Source organism: Amblyomma maculatum, unplaced genomic scaffold (genome assembly GCF_055883805.1).
Source record: "Amblyomma maculatum isolate TAMU_Amacu unplaced genomic scaffold, ASM5588380v1 scaffold_20, whole genome shotgun sequence".
Lineage (NCBI taxonomy): Eukaryota > Metazoa > Arthropoda > Arachnida > Ixodida > Ixodidae > Amblyomma > Amblyomma maculatum.
The window spans coordinates 4,108,503-4,135,838 of record NW_028146745.1 but is presented as its reverse complement, the minus strand read 5'-3'; the positions used below and the strand labels follow the sequence as shown (position 1 = coordinate 4,135,838).

Below are 27,336 nucleotides of genomic sequence, written 5' to 3'. Positions count from 1 at the left end.
AACAGAAGTGGAGATAATACTGGCCCTTGTGGAGTGCCTCTCGTGCCCATCATCACTTGCGTTTTTTGTTTTGTTGCGATTCTGATGTTGATGGTTCTTTTTTTAAGGAAATCGTCGATGCATGAATAGACTCACTGCCCACAGTTCGTACTCTGGAGGTCCTGGAGGATTGTAGCGTCGGCCGTTGTCAAACGCTCCTTTGAGGTCGACGGATAGAAGTGCTCGGTGTCTGTGTCTGCGTGCTGGATGAATGACTTCGCGTTTGAGTAGCAGAATCACATCATGGATGGACAAATGTGCTCTGAATCCAAACGTCGTGTGTGGCAGTAGTTCGGTGTTCTCTAGATAGTTGGAGAAACGCGCGTGGACTGCCTTTTCCATGCGTTTGCCTGCGCGCGCGTTAAGGATATGGGGAGTAGGTTTTAAATGCTAGTTTTCTTGTAAGGTTTTGCTGTTTTCAATGACTGTGGAATGGTGCCGATGCGCCAGCATTCGTTAACGTAATCCCTAGGTTGCTGCAGTGTCTCCGTGCCCAGGTTGGTTAGAAGCCCGACCATAATTTTGTCTTGCCCAACACATCAAAGTTCACCGGCCTTCTATAATTCGCTTACAAGAAAGGAAAGACGCAGTAGCTGTCACTCGCCGAATCCCGCTATCCTTACGGTAGACAAGAGGAATTATGAAGAGCATTTCGAGATCTGAGGTGTCGCGCAGTTGGTACAGCGCTGGGCTCAATACTGGCTGGAGATCCAAGGGATGGAGGCTCGATTCCCGGTGGAGACACGGTTTATAATTTATTTTTAACTCTCGCTCACAAAAGCGTGACTCCTCTGCTGACAGCTTTCTGCTTACGATCTTCTGTCGACAACAATGTAGCATTACAGACATTCGCCTTAATACAGAACCATTCCAGGGAGAATATGCGGGATCGCATAACTAGCGGAATATACACTGGTACATGTCCTTTGCTCAGAGCATGAGCGGAAGGTACCAGCAGATGTCGACGTCTAGGCAAAATTATTGCGCAAGATGATGGCAAATGCCACTGGGAATGCGAACCGCGCCCGCACTAGGAACACTGCAAGTAAGGTGGCTGTGTTTGAGCCAGACCGTTTTTTTACAAAACCTAGCAATCCTAACTTTCTGTGAATTTACAGACAACGCGTTGACAGACAATAATGGCAGACGTAGAGAAACAGGAAACCAATGAGAACGGAACAGGTATGTCATTGCATTTGTCATGGAACCTAATTTTTGTTTCGCAAACGTTTGTAGTGTAACGCCATTTGTACATGACCCTTGTTTCGTTTATGTAGGCAGATCCTAATATTGATTTATTACACAGGTAAATCCTCCAGACTGGAGTTTATTTCAATAAAAGAGTGAACTCATTGGCATCAAAGAAAGCGAATCAATATGGCTCTAAAATAAACTATATAGAGATCTCAGAATAATACTTCGTGGCCTTGGGATCCAACCCGTGTCCATCGCCTTTCCGCAGAAGTTGCTTTACAAATTGAGCTAATCAGGTCGGTCAACCAATAACTATCTACTAAGAGCTAGATGGAACTATTTTATCTTAATGTGACCGTGGTGGTTTAAGGTATTTCTTGTAACTGAAATTGATTCGACACAGCGCGGACGCCAGTGTCGTCGTACCTCTGGAAACGCGGTTCCTTTGCCGTTAAATATGCACGGGTCTCTATACGGTTCACCTCCATTCCCCGCATTTTGAGATGACGGCCGTAATGCAATATGATCATGGCATGTAGAATGCGCAAAGCATGACAGGGGTTCACTTACTAAGCGATTTCTGGTCGGATGGATGGATGGATGGAATATAGGAGCGTCTCCTTTGATTTGGGGTGGAAGCAGATGCTATCATGCTGGTTTTTCCCCCTACATCTTAATTATTGTTTTAGATCAGTTAACTGTACCCTCATTCTATTTATAGAATTTTTATTTCTACATTACTGACATTATGCTACTTTTCTGATTTAAGCCACCAATCTTCCAATCGTCTTCCTATCGAATCTGCACCCAAAAGCTGAAGGAATTAATTTGTCATTCTTAAAAAGAGCGGTACAGGGTACATTCAAACGAACAGAAAACATACGTACCAGCAATAATACCACCGAGGAAAAGCGGAAATACAGCGCACATTTTTTCTTGCGAGTTTTAAATATTTTTATGTTACGCGCGTTCCTTTAATATCTGTCCGCTTTCTTCCTTCTTCCCGCTCAACTCCGTGTAGATAACCTGCATTGCCAAAAGTAAGATATTGGTGAGTAACCTGAACTTGTGATTTGTCCAATATTATTAAACGAAAAATGACAATGGCTTAGCTGAACTATGCCAGGGTATAGGTAGCGAGATTCAGATTTCCCTGGCTGAGCTTGTTGTAGTCATGTATGTTTAGCAATGAGAGACCGAAACGGCCGAAACCCCTGAAACGGCAGGGGGTGCAATGACTACCTACAGCAGACAGAAATTCGGTGGCAGGCTAGCCCCCCCCCCCCCGCCAGCGTCGCTGACCTACCAGTACCAGCCCCGATTGATTAGTTGAAAAACTTTATTTTTAACAAAAAAAAAAGGCGATCACCCCCACCCCCACACGTAGGCCTGGAAGGCGGGGGCCGCCGCGTTAAAGACTGGCGGCAGACCTCGACCCATGGCTGCCTTCTCCGCCAGGTGGACAATGTTCCGCTGAAGTTCAAGATTCGAACTTTGCAGCAGGGTCTCCCTGTTTTCTCTACTAAGTATATTTTTCCCACCCCTGCAAAGTGCGGGCCTTCCCATATGATGTGGTCAAGGGTCCCTCTCGCCCGCAATCACTACATCTGTCATGATCTCTCGTCTCGCCGTACACATGGTACGCCAAGACCAAATTCATGAATGTATTAGTTTGCAAGCGCCTCCATGCAGCAGCTTCTTTGTTATTGAATTTTGGTCTGCGGCCGAAGGCCAAGTCGGGACGGCGGTGGCTTCGCTCGTAAACGGCCGAGGAGTGCCATTTTTCGCACAGCTATCCGGGGACGCAATATAGACGCCGCGAAGGAAGCGGAGCTCGCGCAGAAGCTAAAGCAAACTTTATCGTAAACGACAGTAAGACTGCCATTCAAAATTTTGAAAAAGGCAAGATCTTGCCAGAGGGGACAAAGATCCTTGCAAATCGAGGCATCCTACAGCCACCAGCTGCGGCGATTGCTGGGCAACGACTCATGGTCACGGTGCGGCCACGGCGAAACGTTTTCCATTGCGAAACGGCGATACTTGCGCGTAATGTAGCTCACGCTACTAAAACCATTCAGAGTAAATTTAGTGGGTACCTGCTGCGGTGGCGCAGTGGTAATACGCCGCCAAACTTCTGTTTTGGAGCACCCGGATTCGATCCCAACCGCCGGCGGCTGCGTTTAGATGGATGGGAAACGCCAGAGTATGCATGTCCTTGTAATTGCATGGTCAGGAAACAGAACCAAGCAAAAAACAAAAAGTTAAAACAACACAGCTAAGAGGTACTGCCTCAAATGTTATCGAAGACGAATAATAAAAATCTAACGATGAAAAGTACCTCTCGTCGAAACGTCCAAGTAAAGCCGAGTCGACATTGCAAAAATTGAGCTAGAAAAAAGCAAGAAAAAATAAAAGTTCGTTTAAGACTAAACTAGACTGGTCCAAGAGCTAGAAATGAGGTTGAAATGACAAACCAACGACTAAAAGCTAATCGTATACCTTTATTTAGTTTCTCAGGCTCTAAATACGCATAGGCATAAACAGCTTTCAATTGGCGCTCTTTGATATAACCCACATTTTAACAAGCATGCTCTTTAGAATTTTTGAATATCGACACGTAAATATCTAGAGAAGCTATCCACATTGACCTTATTGAGTGTAAAACAAGTTTAATATGCCAGTATGCTTTCGACAAATGCTCAGAGAAGGTAGGCTAAACATGTTGAACTAGTTCTAGTGTGCCCAAGGCAGCTTTCTTTTCTTTTGATGCAGCTTCCTCTTGTCCTCAGAAATGAAATGCTTTTCAGTTGCGACTATTAAGCATGAATTCGTGCTCAGTGCTATTAGCAGCACTAAACCTGCGGTCTTGGCATACTACTACTACTTGTCAAGTCTGTTACTCCGCTGTTATAGTCATAAGAGCTATATCGGTAATATCATAAAAAGGGTAACGAGCAACGAAAGCACGTAGCAAACGCAACATTGAACAAATAGTTAACAAAATGCCCTCATGGGCGCGATGCCTTCTTTGGAAAACTTTCAAAATGTTTTTCGCCTTAATAACTGCTAGGTAAAGATCCTTGCATTAGATGTAATGCAGAACACGGACCTAATATTGTAAGCAAGCTGTATTCTCACAGAACAAATCGTAGTCTTAAGGGAAATCCAACAAAAAACTTGTTAACAAAGGTTGGATCATTCATTACTTACATAGGACAGGAGCAAGAATTGGATATATTGTCCACTAAGAGCAAGAACTGTCTTTCGCAGATAAGCTTTATACTCTCAATATACCCGGAAGTGTCAGTAAAAAAAAAGAAACATTTCTTACTTTGAAATAATTCGCCTTCATTTGTCGGAGACAAAATTAACAACATACTTCCAGAAATAAAGTTAATTTACATTCTGCCTTTTTCGAAACAAAGCTGCAAAACATTGCCAGGCTTTCGCACGAATCATTAGATTTCTTTTCGGCTTGGGAAGCTTCGCTCCTAAACCGATGTTATCATGCACGAAAACGTTGTCCGTTTGACCAAAAATATCGAAGTCAAGTATTGACCGTATGCGGCGAAGGCAAGTATGAGTTTAATATCTAAAATGTTTCTCGATATAATTTTTCCCGAATCCATCTCCTGAATTATCTGTAAATATAACGGCAGATTTGACTTCGAATTCGCTGGATGGTGGCGAAAATAAATGAAAGGTCGCAATTTACGAAAGAAGCCTGTGCTAAATAAAAGCTGCCATTTTATCTAAGAAGCCACTGCTTCTGACTGATGCCTAGAGAAAATGTGTCATTAAGATGCGTTTCTTCTTATAGCTCTTGGCAGCGAGATGGAGGTCATAACGCAAAATGAATGCTTGTATGAACCAATAAAATGTTACCAAAAGCACAAACTGTGTTACATTCCCTCATAGCGTTTCCCGTGGGAATCGAAAGGTGGAGCCACATTGCGGAAAAAGATGGGGAACTGAGTCCGTCAGCAGTGTTTTAGCGTAGTGTTGGCGACCCTGTCACATCGCACCAACAGGAACTACTCAAAAACATGCCGTCATTTCCCGCCAACAGTTGTCGTGAACTTCTTCTTCGACAATTGGGCAACATCGTGTCAAACCGCGCAAACTTGCTGCTAGTTGCCGCGCCGACGTCACGATCTGCCCGCTTCACTGCAATTTCGCCCAAATTCGCGCGCTCTACGCGGGGATGTCAAAAGTTAAATAGCTAAAGAGATTCTACTTTAGTCGGAACTGGCTTTAACGGTGAAGGTGGGCACGTAAATGCTTGCAGGCTTCAGTTTGCATTACACAGTGAGGAACCGCTTTCATGCACCGTCGTCAGAGCTACTTCACGAATTTCACCGAATGAAAATGGTCATCGAGTATAGGTTTGGGTTCCGTGAACTGAAATCGACAGTTGCCTTCATTACAAGACGCGCCTATAATCATCGAGAAGCGCCGGTGCGATCCGGTCCGTCGAGCTATGCTACAAACGGCCGGCAGCAGTCGTCGGCGCTACTTGTGGGGAACAGACGGAGTACGGCCGCCCAACACATTTCTTATCCCACCTAATTTACTATGAGATAGCTTCCTTGTGAACCGGTGACGAAAAGAGAATCTTTAGAACAATGCCGAGTTTGTTAGCTTGCTCAAGAATCAGGAGTGCCTGCCGCCGAAACCTACTAGGCCTATAGTGAAAACTGGGCCAGGTAGGCAACGGCGCCTGCCGTCGCCTGGCGCACCCGCGGGAGGCGCTGTTGCCGAAACCTCCGCACTTTGTACAGCCATGCTGCTTTTGCACGTGTATAGAAGGCAGTTTTTCTGATAACATTTTTTTCTGGTACGAACGCGTATTGCATTAAACATGGCCTCCACTGCAGCATTCTACAGCGCGGACCACCTCCTGCGTGGCGTCTGAGGCAGCCTTCACACGTTTTAGTGAATGAAAAGGGCAGTGGAGTATAGTATTGGCTATAGCGAGATGTATTCAACAATTGTTAACATCGCAGCTAGCATTCACGTACAATCCCCAGAAAGCGCCGGTGTGCGGCCGGAGCAAAGTCGCTCGACCGCTCATGCCCCACGCAACACGAGTGACCGTCAAGGTGCGGCCTGCATGCACCGTATACAAGACACCGCAACGGGGATAATGGTTTCCATGAACCGTTATGCAAAAACAATGCAAGTACGAAATGCACATGAACGAATCAATCAGGTCAAACTGAGTGCTTTGGGTGGAGTGTTCTCGCCCAGAGAATCACCAGGCTCGTGAACACGCCAAAGGCGTTGACGGACGCTCTTAACTGCTTGTTTTCATAGCCCAACGTTGTCCCACCGAGTCCACACCGCCGCAACCTGTTTGGCTTCCCGGCTGTTGGTGCTGTGTGACATGCTTCGGGACAAGGTGGTTCGAAAACAATTGGCGACTTGTTTGGCGAAATTGTTCTGTTGATGTCGCGGTTGTGTTCCGCAGTGTAACTCGGCTTCAAAAGGCATCTGACGATTTTTCGACAGTACTGAAGTAATTGATTAATATTGCTGAAGGCTTGGTCATCACATTACGGGATTACATTTTTTTACAATACGCAAGCAGTAATTTGAAATAAGCAAAAAACTTGAAACAAAATTGAAACTCCCACGCTGGGCCCGCAGAGCAGTCTTGCGTGGCGTCACAAGATGACGACACAGGCGTGCAGCCTCGCCGCACGCACCCGCGGCCGTTCTGCCGACGTGTGCGAACGTCAACCGATGTCACGTACGACACCATGTGAAACGTACTATGTGATATCGGCGAGGCGTTCTCGATGCCAACGAACAGGAACAGCTAGGAATATAGTCATTCAAATGGAATATAAAAAGTCAAGCAATTTTCGGCATGCATATCCAATGAGGGCAGAATCAGCAAGCGATCTTGAATGCTGCTAAATTGCTGCAGTAGAAGTATTAATTCCTTAGGATATTTAAGCCATATTGTGAAGCAGCGCGTGAACTTTCACCTCTTTCATCTGTATAGATCCATCATCATCATCATCATCATCAACATCATCGCTGACTGCTGCTCGGAGAGTCGCGCGCTGCGTACCAGCTGGTTCTAAAAAAAGAATAGACGTTTGTACAAGTGCTGTCTCACAAGTGGCGGAGGTGCGATTCGTATTCCCCACCTCTCGCTTTAGACCCACTTACCGTTCTCCCTGGAGCTCCGTTCAGACCTTCGCTTGCGTCCGCGGTCCTGTGCTATGGATGAGGGCAACGGTGCTCGCTCACCCCCGGCGTCTCCTACTTCTACTGCGCCTGCCCCTCCCTGGACAGTCACCAGCCGCCAGCGCGATCCCCAAATCTTTGCTGGCCTTCGCGGTGAAGATGTCGACGACTGGCTCGACAACTACAACAGGGTAAGTACGTTTAACCGCTGGGATGACGCGCATAAACTTCTAAACGTCGTCTTCTACTTGGCTGACGTCTCCAAAACCTGGTTCCTCAATCATGAGGATGACATCGCTGACTGGCCTACATTCATGGACCAGCTAAAGAAAATTTTCGGTACTACGGCTGGTCGCTCAGAGCAGGCAAATAAAAAATTTGAAGCGCGTCTCCAGCAGCCCGGCGAGTCGTATACGTCGTATATCAAGGACTTTCTGGCCGTTTGTCGACGTGTCGACGCTGCCATGCCTGAATTTGAGCGTGTTCGCCACTTAATTAAGGGCCTCAACACTGCTGCTTTCAACGCATTCGTGGATAAAAATCCGTCGTCCGTGTCTGACATCACATCCACATGTCAACGTCTGGACCAGCTACAGTCGTGCCGCCTCATACAAGACCCCAGCGATGGCGGCTCCCTCATAGATGGAAATTTGCGGTCCCTAATACGCACCATGATCCGAGAGGAGCTCTACGGCCTGACCAACCCCTCTGCTGTTTCTCCAACTCTTCCGCCAGCAAAGATGAAATTGCGCAGCATCATCAAGGATGAATTGACGAATTTCAACCGCACTGTGGCACCTGCCCCACCTCCCATTGCCTCCCAACCTCCCTCGCCGCCTCCCATCGCCTCCCAACATCCCTTGCCAACCTATGCCGAGATTACTTCACGTCAACCCATCCCGCCTTCCCCGACTTGCTCGGCACCTGTGTGCGGTCACGTCGCTGCCATGGCACCATATCCTACAGTGCACCGTCCTGTTACAGCCTGGCGCCCCTCCCGCCCTGTGTGCTACTATTGTGGGATACGTGGCCACATTGCCCGTGTCTGTCGCCGCCGCCAGCAAGACGAGCAGCGGGGTTATGCTCCCTTTGAACGTGCCCGCGTGCGCCAGTCTGATGATTCACACTGCCCTACTCAGACTTTTACCGACGTTCTTCCTCTCCTCCAAATTCTACCAATGTTTCACGGCCCTCGCGTTCTTCCCGACGCCGATCGCCTTCGCCTTTTCGCCGCACGTCACCGCTTCGTCCTGCCTCGCAACCCTTCCAACCTATAACGGAAAACTAACCGAAGCAGTTTTTGGAGGGAAAGCTGCTTCGAGTTCGAAATCTACAATTCCTCCTGGGCGACCGTCGAATATGTTAGTAGTGATTGTTGAAGGATTCTACGTCGAGGCCCTCATCAACACCGGCGCCGCTTATTCCGTCATGCATTTCTCTCTGTGTTCTCATCTGCGCAAAGTTCTAACGCCATACATCGGTCCGCAACTTCGGGGAGCTAATGGAACTCTTATGAAACCCACCGGCCAATGCACAGCACGTGTCCTCATCGATGACCAGCGGCATCATATTGAATTTATTGTGCTCTCCACGTGCATTTAACTCATGATCTTGGGGTGGGATTACTTATCGTCGGCGTCCGCCCTCATCGCTTGCCGTGAGCGCCTTATTCATCATGCGGATCCCGATAATTACCGACTTCTGATTGTTAACCACCACACGTGTTCGCAGCAGTTGATTTCGTTTCGCTCCCAGGACGCGAGCAGCTGATCATCGTGGCGTTGGACTACCCTCTAGATGGCGAGGCCTTCGTTATGCCCGCTCTTCGGGGGACCTCCGATGGCCTAGCTCTTGCCTCGTGCCTCACCTCCTTCACCCGTGGTTGCGCGGTGGTTGCGGCCCTCAATACAACTCTCCAGCCGTTCTTACTGCCAGAGGAGCCACAGTTGGGTTTATTTTTGACTGCGATCCCGTTCCCCTCAACACACTTTCCAGCACACCACCGCCTGCTGCCAAGCCTCCATTTCCGACATCCTCTGCGCTCGCAGCCGCCATCAGCCCTGACCTTACATCCGAGCAGTCCACAGCTCTGCTAAATGTCCTCATGCGGCACCGAGAGTCTTTTGATGTGTGCGCCTCAGCGTTAGGGAAGACCTCCGTCACCTCTCATTGCATAGAGACGGACGGCTGTGCTATTGTTCGACGACGGCCGTATCGCGTTTCAGCAGCAGAACGCAAAGTCATTGAGGAGCAAGTTGCTGAAAATGCTTGCTCGAAATGTAATCCGGCCATCCACGAGCTCTTGGTCCTCACCTGTGGTTCTCGTTCAAAACAAAATATGGCTCAGTCCGCTTCTGCGTGGATTACCGGGCACTTAACAAGATCACGCGCAAGGATGTTTACCCTTTGCCTCGTATTGATGACGCATTAGACTGCCTCCAAGGCACTGAGTATTTCTCCAGTCTCGGCCTCCGCTCGGGATACTGGCAAATTCCTATGCACGATGCAGACAAGGACAAGGCTGCCCTTTCTACCCCGATGGTCTCTACGAATTTAACGCGATGCATTTCGGACTCTCCAATGCGCCGGCCACCTTTGAGCGCATGATTGATATTGTGCTTCGCGGCATGAAATGGAAAACATGCCTATGTTATCTCGACGACATCATTGTCTTCTCGTCAAACTTCGCTCAGCACTTACAGCGTCTCACTGAAGTCCTCACGTCCCTTGCCCAGGCGGGGCTTCAGCTGAATACCACGAAATGCCACTTTGCCAGTAAGACCATCAAAGTACTCGGCCATGTCGTCAGTAAGGCAGGAATCCAGCCTCATCCCGAAAAAATTGCGGCTGTCGTTAATATTCCTCGGCCCCAACGTCAGAAAGATGTTCGCAGCTTCCTTGGCTTAGAATCCAAGTTCCGCCGTTTTATTCGGAACTTTGCACCAATTGCGGCCCCGTTACACAAGCTCGTGTCTTCCCAAGTGCTTTACACCTGGTTCACTGAATGTGAAGACGCCTTCAAAGCTCTCAAGCAGGCACTCACTTCCACTCCTGTGCTTCGCCAATTTGAAACTGTCGCGCCCACCATACTTCGCACAGACGCCAGTAGCCACGGTATTGGCGCGGTTCTCTTGCAACACAACGCAGTGTCTGAAGAGCAAGTCGTCGCATACGCCAGTCGTACGCTTACTGCAGCTGAGCGTAACTATACTATTACCGAGAAAGAGTGCCTCGCCGTTGTTTGGTCGGTTCAAAAATTTCGACCTTATTTGTGTGGCCGCCACTTGACCATTGTCACAGACCATCACGCACTTTGTTGGCTGTCATCGCTGAAGAACTTACCGGGTTGACTGGGTCGCTGGGTACTACGTCTTCAAGAATACACCTTCACCATCACTTATAAATCTGGGCGAAAACACCTCGACGCTGACGCTCTCTCTCGCTGCCCATTGATACCTACTGACGCGGCCCCACATACGGTCTCCTCTCCCTCCTGCCATCCGAGTAAGCCTTCTGCGGGCCACCTGAATGTTGCACCCATCGCTACAGCTCCACTCGAGAACAATGATTTCTCGTCCCTGCAGCTGACTGACCCTTACTGCCGCACAATCATCGCTCGCCTCCGTGGAGGATCAGTTGTCTCAAACTATCGCTTGCACCGTCAGCTTCGTCGGTTCCGATTTCACCATGGAACACTTTACCGCGACGTTTATCACCCTACGGGTCACCGCTGGGTACCCGTTGCCCGTCGCTCCCTTCGTTTTAAAATTATGGAGGCTTACCACGACGACCCCACTGCTGGACATTTAGGCCACTTTAAAACTTACAACCGTATCAAGATCCGCTACTTCTGGCCTGGGCTTTTTGCCAGCCTCGCCAAATATATTTCATCACGTCCGTCTTGCCAGCATCGCAAGCGTTCAACATCCCCTCCCGCTGGCCTACGTGCCTTTTGAAACGGTCGCCATTGACTTGTTTGGTCCTCTCCCTTTGACGTCAGACGGCAACCGTTTTGTTGTCACTGCCATCGACCATCTAACGCGGTACGCTGAAACCGCACCTCTTCGCTCCGGTGCCGCCTTTGAAGTCGCCGATGTTTTCCTGCGTGCGATAGTTTTGCGTCATGGGACTCCTCGTATTCTCATTAGCGACCGTGGAAAGACATTTCTTTCTCAAAACCTTGAGGAAGTAATGCGCGCAGCCAACACCATCCATAAGACTACTTTTAGCTACCACCCTCTGACCAACGGACTCATCGAGCGGTTTCATCGCACTTTGTCCGACATGATATCCATGTATATTGCTCCTGATCACCGGAACTGGGACAATGTTTTACCTTTCGTCACCTACGCCTACAATTCCGCTGTTCAGCGCACTACTGGTTATAGCCCTTTCTTTTTAGTTTATGGCCGTAAACCATCGACAGTATTCGAGACTACTTTCTTCTCTGCTCCCTCTACGTCTGAATCTCTGGGCGAAGAATTCGCCACTCGAATGGTCCAGTGTCGCCAACTTGCCCGTTTGAACACTGAAGATGCTCAAAAAGAACGCAAAGCCCTGTAGGATCAACGCCATCGAACTCCCTCCTTTTACCCCGGTGATGAAGTTCTCCTGTGGACACCAATCCGCATTCCTGGCCTGTGTGAGAAGTTCCTCCATCGTTACATTGGCCCTTATACAGTACTCCAACTAACGTCTCCGGTGAACTACCGCGTTACTCCCTCGCACACCGTCGCAGATCGACGTCGTCGCTCCGAAGAGATCGTCAACGTCTCGCGCATGAAGCCTTATGCCGGTCGTCCCTCATCTCTGTAATCAGCGACCAGGGTGGCCGCTCTCTTGTCGGGGGGATTTGTGTGAGCGCAGCGCGTGAACTTTCACCTCTTTCATCTGTATAGATCCATCATCATCATCGCTGACTGCTGCTCGGAGCGTCGCGCGCTGTGTGCCAGCTGGTTCTGAAAAAAGAACAGACGTTTGCGAAAGTGCTGTCTCACAATATATACACTCACAAACCTCGATGCAAGTGGCCGGCATATATGAGGGCGACCGATCGTTACTACAAATCCCCCTTTTTTTCCCTCAGTACCGACAATAAAGTCGCCTCGCTGCGAGGGAGATTATTGTCCCCACAGCAATAGAGCTACCGCACAGAACATTTATTATAATTCCCACCGAATCGCATTTGTTCAATTTATTATCTTTTTTCTACGCGCGGCTACACGACCAAAGCTAATGAATTTTGCAAATAATGGCAACTGCGATGGATAAAAATTGGAGCTACACAAAATTTCATAGGCCTTCGAGTTACGAAAATGATTGCGCTCTGAGTGAAAGCAGGATTCAAATTACCATGACGTCTTACATACCATAAAGCAACCCGCCGATCCCGGCTATCCATTACGAAGTACAGCGGTGGTGTCGGCGTTTGTTTACGGAAGGATACGGAAGATTCACCGGGTCCAGGTGTAAAATTTTAAAGCGCATGGGCTGGCCATACAGTTTTAGTTACGTGCACTTCGCGCACTAAAGCAGTTTTCAAAAGACACAAGTCATATTGCATGGCCTATAGTGCTGAAACCGACGGAGACAACGTTCGAGCGTACGCACCCGACAGCACAGCATGTAGCCCCGCTCCGTCCTCGTTTGCTTGGTGTAACAAATTTTAGGTGGTAGATCAAAATATGACCGATCCCAGCCGCATCACGAAAGTAGACGCCCAATTCGCAGCATTTGCCGCACTGATTTCAGCGAGCTTACCGTAACGATGCTACCCGCCAAAGCGGCGGAAAAGGGCCCTGTGGCCGTGCGCTAGGCCCTAGTCATCACTAGGCCTAAACTGTTTCACACCAAAGCCGCCGCGGACGTCGGTTCAGAAGGGATCAGAGCTAAAGTAAATGGTCTGTTCGTGGAATAGCCTTACTGTCACCCTGTCTCAGAGTAAAATAAAGATGTAATCTCGGCGACGCCTTAGCAGCGGAGAGAGTGCGAGATCGAATGAGCTGAGCCACATACCGGCAGGTGGGAGCTGCCAGTAGAAATTTGTTCTTATCGCAGTTATCCGAAGAACCTTGCTGCAGATTAGCAATCTTCAGTGAAAACGTTTTGTATTAATTTTATCGGGGCGCCTATTATTTAGGAGGTTAACAGCGATTAGCCTGCTTTTTTTCTCACGGTTGCTCGCAAACATCCGCCTGGCTGGCACCAGCAGGCTGCGGCAGAAGTCGACACAGCATCCGACTTCAACCGTTGCCTAGCACTCGCGATTCCAAACTCTCCTATCAGAACCAACTAGGTTGATAGCAGGCCCGCGTGAAATGTTCCGAGCATACACGCGTTCTCTACTGCAAAGTTAGCGCTAGATAGCGCGATTCAATTTGTCGCGAAGCTCTTTTTTTTTCTAAGGAAATAGGTGGCAAATCACTGTTATTTTTCGTAGAATATCTCGTGCATCCAATAACACAACACTAGCTACCGTGCACCCATCACTCCAAAGGAATTCATTAAAGTATGAGCTGAAACTACCAGACAACGAGACAGTGATTACGAAATCTATTCTGTTTGCAAGCAAGCTTTCGGCCTTGTCTGAGTCGTAGCAGGATGTTTCTGTGTAGCAGCGCCGTCACCCTGCGCCGTTCCAGTAGCACCGCAGAGGATCTTACAGGCGAAGGCGACCCCACACCACACAATCCACACCCAGTAGGGCCCTCACACAGTCGCCGTCTTTTGTTAAAAAATCTCTGCATGACTCTGACGTCAACAAGCAGAGTGTTGGCCGTAAAAAGTTCCTGTCTGGAACATCGAGTCGCTGGTCCCAGAGAGCTATATTTAATTATACTTTCAGGGAAAGTAAAGCATCCTTAACTGTGCTTTTTGGAACACGTAATCTTGATATTCAGAAGAACGTCTGTAGATATCTGTTAGCATAGAAAAATTGTCGGAGGTGTCCTTTAAAGGGTTCACGACAGCTATAATTTGAGCATAAACGAATTATTGGACTTACCTCCACACACTTGAAAATATATTCCAAAAGCATTTGAGCTCTTTGGGTGCCGTAAATTCTTTAAAATGAATTTTTATTATTAATTTCGAAAGGAGCTTCCTGGTGTGCCAACCATTTCCCGCTGACTTCATAACAAGATATCATCCTCATGTCTTCTGCTATTCGTTGTGCGGCTGCACACTTGTATGCATGCTTATGACAGTTATCACTAATAGCTTTTTATTCTTCAGTAAAAATATTTATTTCGCATATTTTCTTTTTCTTCAGAAGTCTTACCTACAAGTTGTGACCTCGGACTTGTTTTGGGCTTCATCTAGGGATTTTCGTGGAGGCCAAAATCTATGGGCTCATGCGTAAATATTTAAAGATGCAATCAGAAGCACATTACTAATATGTTAAGAGAGTTTGGCGAAGACTCTTGAGAGTTCCTTCGACTGCCAGAAGATCAAATCAGTCGATATTGTCGACCATAAACCCTGACTGCTCATTGGAGGGTCAAATTCTAAAGTTAAAGCTCAGCTACTTTGGTCATCTGATGAGAAGAGGAGTCGCTGGAGAAAGATTTGATGTTGGGAAAGGTTGAGGGTCGCCGGAGAAGGGGTAGGCAGCAAACGCGATGGTTAGATGGCATCTTCAAGGCACTGCAGATGGAGTTATGTGATGTTAGGAAGATAGTAAGAGACCGGAAAGCGTGGCGTGACATGATCCATAGGGTCACGAAGAGTCGGACACGACTGAACGACTGAACTGACTATGATAGTTACCTTATTTCACAAACAAGAATTCCCGCATATGTCCAAAGTTTGCTTCTGCCGTGGACTCCGCGAAATGAGGATGGGGTTAGCGTTTAATGAGTGTTCAGGGTTCAGGTTGGAAACTACGTACAACGCTGTAGAAGGGATGTGCTGCTGGCGAAAGAAATCACCTCGTGAGTGCCGACATGCAATTGGCTTCTTTTTTTACATTTCTACCTAAAACAAAACATGCACATACCTATTATCTTAGCAAAAACAATCTCGTATGCGAGCAACTGTAACTTCGGTTTATAGAAAGTAATATACGATCGCCTGCTTGGATGCTGCAGTGTAAGGGGGTTCGGTGCACCTGACGTCTACTTGGCGCCAGTTGGTTCATGTTGGTGTTATTTTTGTTTAGTTAGAGATGGTTGTGGGCGAGCTTTCAATACATCTTGAAACACGAAGCCGCACAAAACTGCGACTAAGACTGGTTTACTTGCAGAGCCCATGGAAATATCCAAACTGCGGATGCACACCAGTCGACCATTGATGAAGAACAAGAGGCACCAGGAGACAATTGATGTGAAACGGGCCAGGATGAAGATTGTCCAGAGATACTGCAAAATAATTTATTCTCTGTAGAAGACATATATGCCGTGTCTGGTGTGCCACAGACAAAGTCAAATGCTCCTAGTGTGCCACAGGCACAGTCATTTTTCCTACGCGCCCACAGCCTGTTGGAAATCGGCCAAAAAAGCGTTCACCTTAATTCGAAGCTGTTGTTGCTCCAACTGAGGCAGTGGAAGTGCAATTGCTTATTAGCAGCCAATAGACGACACAAAGCATATTGTGTTGTCCTTACATGCAACTATGTTAAACCTTTGAGGGTTGAGCTTTTGTTTAAATCCTTCATTGAAAAACGGTGGATTTTGAAAGTTCAATATGAGTAAAGTCAAGGGAAAGTTTTGGAAATATATTAGGAGCCATATTTTGAATTTAACGTTGCTCGACAATGCAAACTCAGGAACCTCAGTAAAAAAGGAGCAGAAATACCTCTCAAGCCTCGATGACAAACAACGTAACAGCAGCTCAATAAACATGGAAATCGGTTTCTGTGGCTCCTGCACGGGCATAGCCGTAGAGATAAAAATCAAGTAAGCGCTCCTCCGTTGTGATCACGGGCGGAGGGAGGGGGGTTGAGCCGAAACCATGCCAGGGTGTTGCCGCCGACCAGGCGACAAGCTACAGATAGGAATCAGTTCTGGCTAACCCCTGCACGGAAGCGCCCATAAAGATAGAAATCAAGTTTCGCGCCTCCGTTGCGATCACGTGGCGAAACAAAAACCGCGAAAGAGCGGCATTGCCGCAGGCTGGGCGAAACGCTGCAGCTAGAAATTACTTCTGTTTATCTTCGCAAAAAGGCAGGGCCATAAATTTCAAGCGTTTCTTGTAAGCATCAGGAGGTGGTCGCACCTCCCAGTGCGTATGTATCGCTATCAGGGCGCGAAATTTCAGAGGATTGAAACCGTACCGGCACAGCAAAGACCTTGCGAGACGGAAAACCGCCGCCGTACATGTACTGAAAAAAACCTCAAATGGGTAAGGGTATCAAGAGAGATGGAAAACCATCTTAGGATAGAGATGGCAAATCTTGTGTATACTATGCTGGGTGTATGTATCCTACTAACCTAATCTTTGGAGACCCTAACATAAACTAACCTAATCATTGGAAGTCCTCAAATTAACTGTTTTTTGTATAAAATGTTCTTTATCTGATGCAGAAAAATAAAGGTATCGTTTCACGTACAGTAAAACAAAATGGACGTCTTCCACACATCACAACCGCAGACCAGCAGAAGCTCGCTGCCATGGCGTAGCACTGTCACCACTGGTGATGTAAGCACAAAATAACACTAGCGTGTCGGCGGCTGACCGGCTGTAATTGTGTCCAGTTGGCGGCTGCAGGTTTATCAGGCCTCATCCATTTCCATTTGTGCTCCTCTTCTTCACAAGTGGTTGACACGTAGGTAGCTTCATCCAGCAGAAAATTGTATAGCACGCAGCAAGCCATGGTAATGGAATCTACCTTGTGTGGGAGACGATTTATGATGCGGTGGAAAATCCGGGACCTGGACGCCATAATCCCAATAGTGGTTTCCCACACCTCCTGAAATTTGGATAGGAAACAATAAAATTTACACGATTACTAACCTTTTTTTAAAGTTGAAAGTGTTGAGCCCCATATTCACCTCGCTCTGCTTAGCCGATAATTGAGGATTCGCTTTTCCTCACTTTGACCCCTGCAAGAATAATGGCGCAGAATTTCGGGACGAAGCTGGGAGGCTTCATCCCCTCAAATACGTGGGGTGCCAGGGTATTGACGCCTGGCAGATTTGCTGGGATAGGGAGCCCATGGCATCCAAGGTCCATGCACTTGCCAAAGCATGAAACACTCAGTGGTCCCCCATTGCTTTGGCGGCCGTATGCCCCCACATCAATGGCCACATACTTCAGGTCGCTATCCGCAACCGCCATGAGTAAATTGGAGTATGTGCCTTGTAACCAGGATGTTTTGTAACTAAGTACAGGCAACACTTACTGAACGGAAACAAAGAACTATAAACCTAGTAGTTGTAGTAGACACATCCTGAGTGTGGAGGTGCCTGAATCTATACATGTTTGACATCGACTACGCCAACCCAGTTCGGGAAGTTGCATTTTTGCCTGAGGCCTTCGGCAGCCTGCTCCCACGTTTCAGTTGTTGCAACTTAGAATAAAACTTTTGAATTTTACAGATCATTTCTTTAGCAATCAAGGTGAACCTCCTCAAATCTTACCAAATGTTTCATGCAATTACAAAGTAATCACTTTTACAATCTCTCAGTTGCGCTGTATTGATAGAATTCAGGACCCAACTCGCCGAACGAATTGTCTTACTGTCGTGTTTTACGCGTCGTCGATGTAGAAAAGACGTACGCGCTACTGTTAAACTGTTAACTTTGTTTATTCACCAGACAATAGGGTGCGACCAGCGTGGGCCGAGGCGTAAGCCGAACTGCCGGATGAAGAAGGGAGGGAACGGAGGTCGGAGATGGGGATGGGGCTTGCTTCCTGGAACTAGAGGAGAGTGAGGGAGCCCGCCGGGGGGGGGGGGGGGGGGGCGTCCCGCTGAGCGCAGGCAGGCGGCGAGTGGTGCGCGAAGAGTGGTGCGGGCCTGTCCATTAGCGAGCACTGCTCCAGTCACAACAGAACAAACGAGCACAGCATTTCGAACACAACACTTAAGGCCGCTGTACGATTGCTTTTTAGACCCGCTCCGCACGTGTGCGGGCGCACATTTTCTGTCCGCTTGCAGACGTGGTGCGGAAGGGGTGTTGTACGATCGTTTTGCTGACTGCCGTTCAGCCGGACGGTTCCAGCGTCCCGATTGGCGCGCCCGGCCATCGCCTTCGGTCCAATAGCATGCTCCCTCAAATGACAATCAAAGCTGGCGTGCAACCCGTGTTGTGGGGGGCTATCGATTTCGGCAACTCAGCGCTATTCGCTTGCCTCAGGATCACCATGGCGTGCTTTTTTCTGTGATCATGGGCTCTCGTCAGCTGCCAAATGAATAGCGCTTCACTACAGTTCTTGAGTGCTTACATGGCCACCACTGTAATTTTGAATTACCCTTTGCTCGCACGGTTCGTAGCCGCCGCATCGCCTGTCCGTTTTTCTGATTTTTGTAGTATGCCTTCGCTGATCTCTTTAGATGTTTCTGAAGAACGTGCATTCATAGTACGACGACTGATGAGCACGATTGCTACTATTGATGAAGCCGTTTTGTTTTGTGGGCCCAAGTCAGCCCAGTAAACATCTATATATATATATATATATATATATATATATATATATATATGTTTGCAGTAGGGATAAAAGACGAGAATCTGCTATGGCGACATTTACTAGGCGTTAAAATCACAAATGCTGAAAGGAACATTCAAAAAGGAATTATATGGTCGAAGGTTCCAGCATACAGCTAAAAAAATGTGAAGACTGAACCAGCGCAACCCAGGAAAGCTACCAATTATGGAATCAGTTCAGTTCAGTCGTTCAGTCGTGTCCGACTCTTCGTTGCCTTATTGACCATGTCAAGCCACGCTTTCCGGTCTCTCACAATCTTCCTAACATCACATAACTTCATCTGCAGTGCCTCGAGGATGCCATCTAACCATCGCGTACGCTGCCTACCCCTTCTCCGGCGACCCTCAACCTTTCCCAAAAAAATCTTTCTCCAGCGACTCCTCTCTTCTCATCAGATGACCAAAGTAGCTGAGCTTTAAGTTTAGAATTTGACCCTCTAATGAGCAGTCAGGGTTTATGGTCGACAATATCGACTGATTTGATCTTCTGGCAGTCCAAGGAACTCTCAAGAGTCTTCGCCAGCACCACAATTCAACCCCGTCAATTCTTCGGCGGTCAGCCTTTTTCACAGTCCAACTCTCGCATCCATACATCACAACTGGAAAGACCATAGCACGAGTTATACGGACCTTGGTTGGCCGACGAATGTCTCTGTTCTTTACTTGGCGGTCAAGACTGACCATTGCTCTCTTTCCCAGAAGCAGGCGTCTCCTAATTTCATGGCTGCAGTCTCCTGCCGAGGTAATCTTGGAGCCCAAGAAGAGAAAATCTCTCACAGCTTCCACTTCTTGTCCCTTGATGCTCCAGGACTTGATAGGGCAAGACGCCATGATATTTGTCTTTTTAATGTTCAGTTTAAGCCCAAACTTCTCACTCTTCTTGTACGCGCATCAGAAGTCTCTTGAGTTCCGCTTCACTTTCTGCCATTAAAGTGGTATTATCCGCATATCTAAGGTTGTTGATACATTTTCCAGCAATCTTCACTCCAGCTGAAGACTCGTCCAGACCGGCTTTCCTCATGATGCACTCTGCATATAGGTTAAATGAGCAGGGCGACAGTATGCAGCCTTGCCTCACTCCTTTCTCAATCGGGAACCAATCAGAAAGACCATGCCCAGTTCTGACTGTGGCCTCTTGCCCTTCATACAGGTTCCTGAGGAGACAGATGAGGTGAACTGGAACTCCCATCTCTTGGAGAGCTTGCCACAATCTGCTGTGATATACACAGTCAAACGCTTTCGCATAATCAATAAAGCAGAAGTAGATGGGTTTCTGGAAGTCTCTTGCTTTTTCCATGATCCAGCGAAGGTTGCCCTTACAAAAATGTCTATGATCACTTTATGCGATGTCTTTAGACAATATGATCATAGAAGCTATCGACCATCAAAAGAAAGTCTTTAGAACACATATGATCTATATATGATCTCCCTTCCGACAATTCGCCACCGTGATTGAATAGAATGTATTTACATAGAACGTATTTATACATCCTATGATTAGCCTATTGATAGCGTATATGGACACTAACGACTGTGTTTCGATAATTGGCCACCGTTATTTTAAAGAATCGTGTTCATACAAAGTATTAATATCTTGTGTTACGCTAACTATATTTCAAGTGTCCAATAATAATGTGTATTTTACTCACTGTTCACATGTGTGTAATATTTCGTGAAAAGTGAGAGTGGTGAAAGAATCAGATGCAAATTCATACCTTCATTTATTGCACAAACGCCTGACACAGAAACACTTGGTTTCCGATGGCAACAACATTGTGTGTTTGATGTAGCAGCCATATCAAAATTTATCATGGTGTCACCTAGAAAAGAAATATGCATGCTCAAAATTTTTCTGCTAATTTCACACACTTTGTGGTAGCATCACACACATCTCTCTTCACTCAGATGCCTCTTTTTCCTCAAAATATGCTAACTGGTTTCCAACCCCTTTCTGTACAAACTAGTACCTGCAAAACACCCTCAGGAGATGAAGACTATTGCTGTATTTAGTTGTATTTCTTTTGATCCTCTATATCATTCGACATTAGTTTATCACAATAGGGGCCCAGGAAACAAAGGAGTGAAATTTACACGCCAGTATGCTTGGTCACCAGAGCGTTAATCTATAGTAAACTCTCTCCTCTGCCATTTGCTACATCAAGCAAATACACATCAGTGGCAACGTATCAGTATGTATACATACATTTTGGTGCATGCTACCAGCAAGTGATGCCCCTATGCCTGTTTGCTCCTATTTTTCCTGAGTGATGCCTATGTGTGCCATAGCAAGATAACACACACACCTAATTACTGAAGGAGACCAGCTACACCAAGCACCTAGGTGAATACAAGAGCAATAATAGGGAATGATTAAGTATATTATAGTTACCCTACAATATGCAGTCACACATACTTTTTGCTACATATGCAGGTAACAAGTCTCAATAGTGTATTTCCAGAGAGTAAGAAAATAAGAAAGTGCCACTCATGCCCATCTTTTCCTTTCAAGAGCTTGTCACCAAGGTAAAATCTTTAGCACATATGAAAGCAAAATTTAGAATACCTTTCTTCTATAAGAAGTCCACAGGGATGCTGAAGAAACTATGCTGCTACGTCCCACTGCTACTTGTCCGGGAAGTCAGGTTATCTTGTTACTTGTCGGCACAGACCACGGCAACAGGGAGTCTCCAGATATGGTCAAATGAAACAACAAGAGGACTGCATGAGCATATGAGAACACTAGTCAGAACAGCAGGAAGAAAGATTTTATGAATAATAAAGGAAAAGTCAAATGCACAAGTAAAAGAAACATAGGAGGAGTATTTCATATGTTTGCTGAGTGACAGCATGAAAAGAGAAGCCCATAATTGGAAACTCAATGCTCCACTGAGGAAAATTACATAATCATAAAATAGATAAATACATAATAATCTAGGTAATCTCAGGAATAGTGGCAAGTCTTATGTAGGCACTATCTTTTGGTGATACGTGGAAAGACAAGTCAGATGGGGTGGTAAAAAATGACTGGTTTGGTTTATGTGGTTTAACATACCAAAGCAGCCCAGGCTATGAGAGATGCCGTACAGGAGGACTTCAGAGTGTTCGACGAGCTGGGGCTCTTTAACGTGCACTGACATCGCACAGGACATGAATGCCTTTTTGCTTCAATTTTGAGCTTACTGCTGAACTGGTAGTACTCAAAATAGGTTGGCACTACTTTTGTTTAAATTTAGATGAGGTCCTTTTGAGGATACAAGACTTGCATGTGTCCAAGACACATTCTGGGAGACACGTTGGCCCTGCACAAAGTCTTAAAATGTGGAGAGCTTGTCTCATTAAAACCCACCCGGCCCCCGCATAATCACTTTTTGGTACCTAGCATTGCCCGCTTTGGCTCGTCAATTGTAGGCTACCGACAATAGGAGCTAAATTATTTCATCCTTAAAAAATCATGCAGCCTACTGCTGGAATATGCAGTCACACATAATTTTTGCTACATATGCAGTTAACAAGTCGTAATAGTGTATTCCCGAGAGTAAGAAATTAAGAAATTGCCATTCATGTCACTCCTTTCCTTCAAGAGCTTGTCACCAAGGTAAAATCTTGATCACATATGAAAGTCAAATTTAGGAGAAATACCTGTCTTTTATAAGAAATCCACATGGATGCTGAAGAAACCACGCAGCTACGTCCCACCGCTACTTGTCCCGGAAGTCAGGTTGCCTAGTTTTTACTTGTCGGCACAGACCACGGCAACAGGGAGTCTCCTGATATGGCCCAATGAAGCATCAAGAGGACTGCATATGCATACGAGAACACTAGTCAGAACAGCAGGAAGAAAGTTCTTTTGAATAAAAAAACGAAAAGTCAAATGCACAAGTAACAGATACAAACAAGGAATACTTCATATGTTGCTGAGTAACAGCATAAAAGGTGAAGCCCAGAATTAGAAATACAATGCTCCACAGAGGCAAACTACAGTAAAATGCTTGTGCACAAAATTCTCCTCTAGAGTGGAAGATTCAGTGATATATGCAAGGGGTTACGTTTATCTATTGTGCATGCATACGGTACTATAGGAATACATTACTGTCTGGGAAGTCAACCTCCACACCACCAGGTATCAAACTATTTCAGAAGTTTCTGAAAAATTTCTATGCGATGACAGGAAGATCTTTCCCTATCAAACACAGTTGCAAACAATGCTAAAATCTAATGAGCCCATGTACGTTTCTCTTAAAAATGTGCGGACGAAGGAAATGTAGTTGCTGATCCTTTTATTTATTTCCTTGTAACTAATACTGCATCATTTCCAGCTATAGCAGGCGTGAACACCATGCAAACAAACAATAGAGGCGAGCAAGCTTATCTAAAGATTTAGAATGACTTTTTGTAATAAAATGAACAGAAATCATTCAACTAGCCATGTATAGGAGACAATGCATGCACTAAAGCAGAGCTGCACAGATTTAAGAGCCTTAAAAGCTCTAGCAAAACACCCTTCTTGTCACTGTTGCTTTTTCTCAAACAGTACAGGCTGGCCGAGAGCTAGTTTAGATACAATACCTCTAATTATCACATTCAAACTGATCACTTTTTCAAATACATTGATAAACACAGGTACACATGGCTGAGCTTTCAAAACATCATCTGTTGGACAAAACCCTCATTATACTCTTGGATAGGTCTTATAATAATGATCAGCATGGCAAACAGCCATTCGGCGCTTCCATGCGCTATGCAAGCTTAATAGCATTATCATATCTTACAGAACACTGTTGTAATTTTCAACACCTGAGAACCAAATTCCATGGGGGTTTAAAGGGACATCTTTGAGCAAAGTTCACTGTAGGATATTGACCCCAAAAAACCCAATCAACAATCTATAAACACATGTTCGACAGCCTCTGGCTTTCTGCACAAAATACAGTTCACACCCCATGGCAGAAAGATCTCTCTCTGCCATCTATGTTTATCCAGGCAGAACCCAAACATGCAATTTAAAAAGAACATTTTTAGCAGGCTGTAAAGGCATTCGTTTTACATGATAGGATGCATTATTATTTGATAAAAATAAAAGGGCCGCTACACTCATACTATCCTTCGTCTTGCAGCCCACCCCTTCTGTAACAAGCCCCCTCATGTTTGCAGAACTCAAAAACACACAAAACAATTAAACAAAATGTTCTCCTAACAGATAAATATCAAAATATTACTTAATTTTGTTATTGGTAGTAACTATTTAGCTCTAGGGTTAATGATGCATTTTTTTAGGTTGTGAATAAAATGAGTTCGGAAGTTAATTGCAAATCTTGGTGGCTCGCAAGAAAGTAAATATTTGTGTATATGTTGCTTTGAGCAAAGTAAATGTTCTCGTTTAGTCACAAAAATACAGAATACCACTTGAACGAACGTCACATTGACGAAGTATTCAGTTGTACGAACTTCATTGAATCACCCCACTGAAGCTCTATTGAACACTATGCAAACGCCCTTCATTTTAATAAACTTCAGTTATTGCTCATTTCAGTTCAACATTTTTCGAGGTACTATCCTGTGTCTTCAACGTCATACTGAGCACTTTAAAAAAGCACAGTCCGCACTCTTTGTAGCATATTTTTATGTTAAGAACCACTCTTCATTATCGCGTGAAGTGGCTGTTATTTAGCTTTAAAGTGAATTGGCTGTCTAAACTAGCTTGTAACCAGATGAATCCATAGCTGTCTTTGCACGCTTAATTAGCTGTACAGTCATAGCCAGTCAAAGCCAGATCTTCCGCCCTACTAGGCCCTTTAGCTCCAAGAATTGCGAATGCGTGCATTTTGGTTAATTGTGATCTACTTGGAGAAAATGAAAGCCTTTTCTCCTCAGCAGGCCGTTGTGATATGCAAGATTCTCAGGAGCTTGCACAGTAATTGAGTTCGAAACCACTGTAGTCCTTTCAAAAGTGCTGCAAAAGGTTACACATTCTTCACTTGCAAATGAGCGCAGTGACAAATAATTGGGCTCAGATAAGATTTTAACAACCTATATTTCTTGAAGCTAATGGAAACAATCTTCCACGCATTTATTTCAGTCCAATGAGCTTTCATTTTAACAAACTTTTTCTAAGGTCCCTTGAACTTTGTGCAAGTGAAGCTTCACTGTATGTATACATATGCTGAGGCAGTCTAAATAAACAGTAACTGAACGTCAGCATGAACATGCACACATATGCACAGTGCAGTCAGTTATATTATGAAGCCATGTTTGTCACTGAGCTAATAAAACACAGGTTTACTCAATTTTGCCTCAACTAGAAATAGTAGGTACTACTGCAATAAAACAGCTAAGTATATCTCCTGTTTTAAAGCTCTGAAGAGGCCATGAAAGATTTTATTTAGTGCAGACTATGAGCAAGATTCACCAACAGGTCAGTCTTGAACTAAAAACACAGCAAGAATCGTATAACAACCCCGAGCTGGTTTCAAGCTTTGCTTTAATGAAGCCTGTTACACATCCACCCTTTATACTCTCAAAAGAAAACAATAAATGCAAGAGAGCATGAACCAGTAAAAATTTTACAGTTATAAAGCAAACACATGAATGCAAAAAACATCACCATGTGATACCTACCAATTCAATGTCTCCTTTGCAGGAAGGATGCTTTAGGGCAGGGCACCCATGGCTGATAGATTAAACTGCCTCAACAGATTCATGACGCTGTCTGCCTCATATTCAGGCAGCATTCCCTCGATGGCAGATGAAATCTGCTGCAAAAGCAGTGTGACGATACAATTGCATCAGCTGGACTGCGAGCATTATTGTCAAACGAGCTGTAAACGCAGTAAAAGAAAGACTTCATTAAATGCATGCTTCTCAAAATCCATAACATACCATTACTTTCCCTATACTCATGAAGAAAAGCTGTCTCAGAAATTGAATTCCTAGCAGCTCTAGATCCCATGCCATAAGTTACCAAAAAACTCGATGCTATCATCTGTTTCAATTCTGACCCTTGTCAGCAATGTCAAACATTAATAAAACGATGAACTTCCATAGTTGAAATTCACATTTCAAAATATGCTGTTTCTCTGTGAAGCTAAAGGTTCTTAGAAAAAAACAAAACAGAAGACTAAGTTTGAAAGCTTCAATCACTTAATTCACAGCCAATTGTTAGCTTGAGCCACATAACTTGCCACGCCTCCATAAAAAAAAAAATACCGTTGGGCCTTGGGACTTCAATAAATAATACAAAAATAAACGTTGGGACTTAAACAATACGTACTGACCTACTGAGGATACAAATGCGTTGGGGTCTGCGAATTGTCATGAATAAAATGATATATCACAATCTGTGCTTACTCGAAAGGAAAGCTTAAAAAACAGTATAATTTTACGCGCAAAAGTCGTTGCTTATGGACTATTCCAATCAACCTCAAATTACCGGCTCTAGCTGCAAATAGCTCAGCAAAGAAACGCTATAAATAAAAAAAATAGGTAGCGAGCGATCGCACACATTTGATGGAAGATAAAGATAGCGTCTACATCGCTTTTACGCAGTACAAGGCCTCTCTCAATATTTGAAGCTGACAGTTATGGCTGCGAGGCCAACGGTTGTTTACGTTTGAATAATTCGCAATAACTCCGCAAAAAAAAAAACGCCTTAACTATCTGAACTTTGTTGCAAAATGGTCGGAAAGAGGCCGCGGACAATCGAGGATCACATTTTAGAACTTAACTAGGTGATAAAAAGGCTAAACGATGAAAAATCTTCCTAGCACATTTGTCGTGCTGTGTGCACCAAATTAAAAAATGGGTAAACGCGTGTAAGTTAAAAACTGCTCAGTTCAGAAACATAAAATTATCCGTGAGTATGCGCAAAGGGTTTATAAAAAAGGAATGAAAACATTTTGGAACTTACATTAAAGATTTCTTGCAGAAAGAAGTATTTTTTTCCGTGCTCGACGTCGCCAAACGCCGCCTCCCCAAGAAGTTTTTTTTTGCAGGTCGTCCGGGCACGACCACGTGACACAATCACGTGACGCATGCCTCTATTTTTGCAGGCATTCTGAGAACAATCACGTGACACATGGGTGCCGTAGCCAAGCCGTAGTCTCGGCGTCCGCTCACGCGAGTATCGCGGAGTTCGCTTTTTTTTTTTTTAATCGCGCTGCCGCGCTGCTCAGACGAAAGGCGGGAAGCGTGGAATGCCGAGCGAGCCCCGGTTCTGTGCGTTCGCAATCTTTTGCTTTCGTTCTTTTTCTTCCGGTGGTTTTGTGGG

At 45.6% G+C, this 27,336-nt stretch overlaps 1 long non-coding RNA gene and 1 pseudogene across 2 annotated transcripts; both read right to left on the bottom strand.

Moving 5' to 3' along the window:
• Positions 1-17,148: 17,148 nt before the first annotated feature.
• Positions 17,149-17,706, bottom strand: LOC146171540 (uncharacterized; annotated as a pseudogene).
• A 3,071-nt stretch (positions 17,707-20,777) lies between these two features.
• On the bottom strand, positions 20,778-27,054 carry LOC146171539 (uncharacterized). 2 transcript variants are annotated; one of them, XR_014702849.1, is made up of 5 exons: positions 26,977-27,054; positions 25,689-25,888; positions 22,713-22,870; positions 21,637-21,758; positions 20,778-20,893 (listed from the first exon to the last, which is right to left on the bottom strand). It is a non-coding gene; the product is annotated as an uncharacterized LOC146171539 (long non-coding RNA). The 2 variants fall into 2 exon arrangements; XR_014702850.1 differs by having other exon boundaries at positions 25,689-25,825; positions 26,977-27,037.
• Positions 27,055-27,336: the final 282 nt, after the last annotated feature.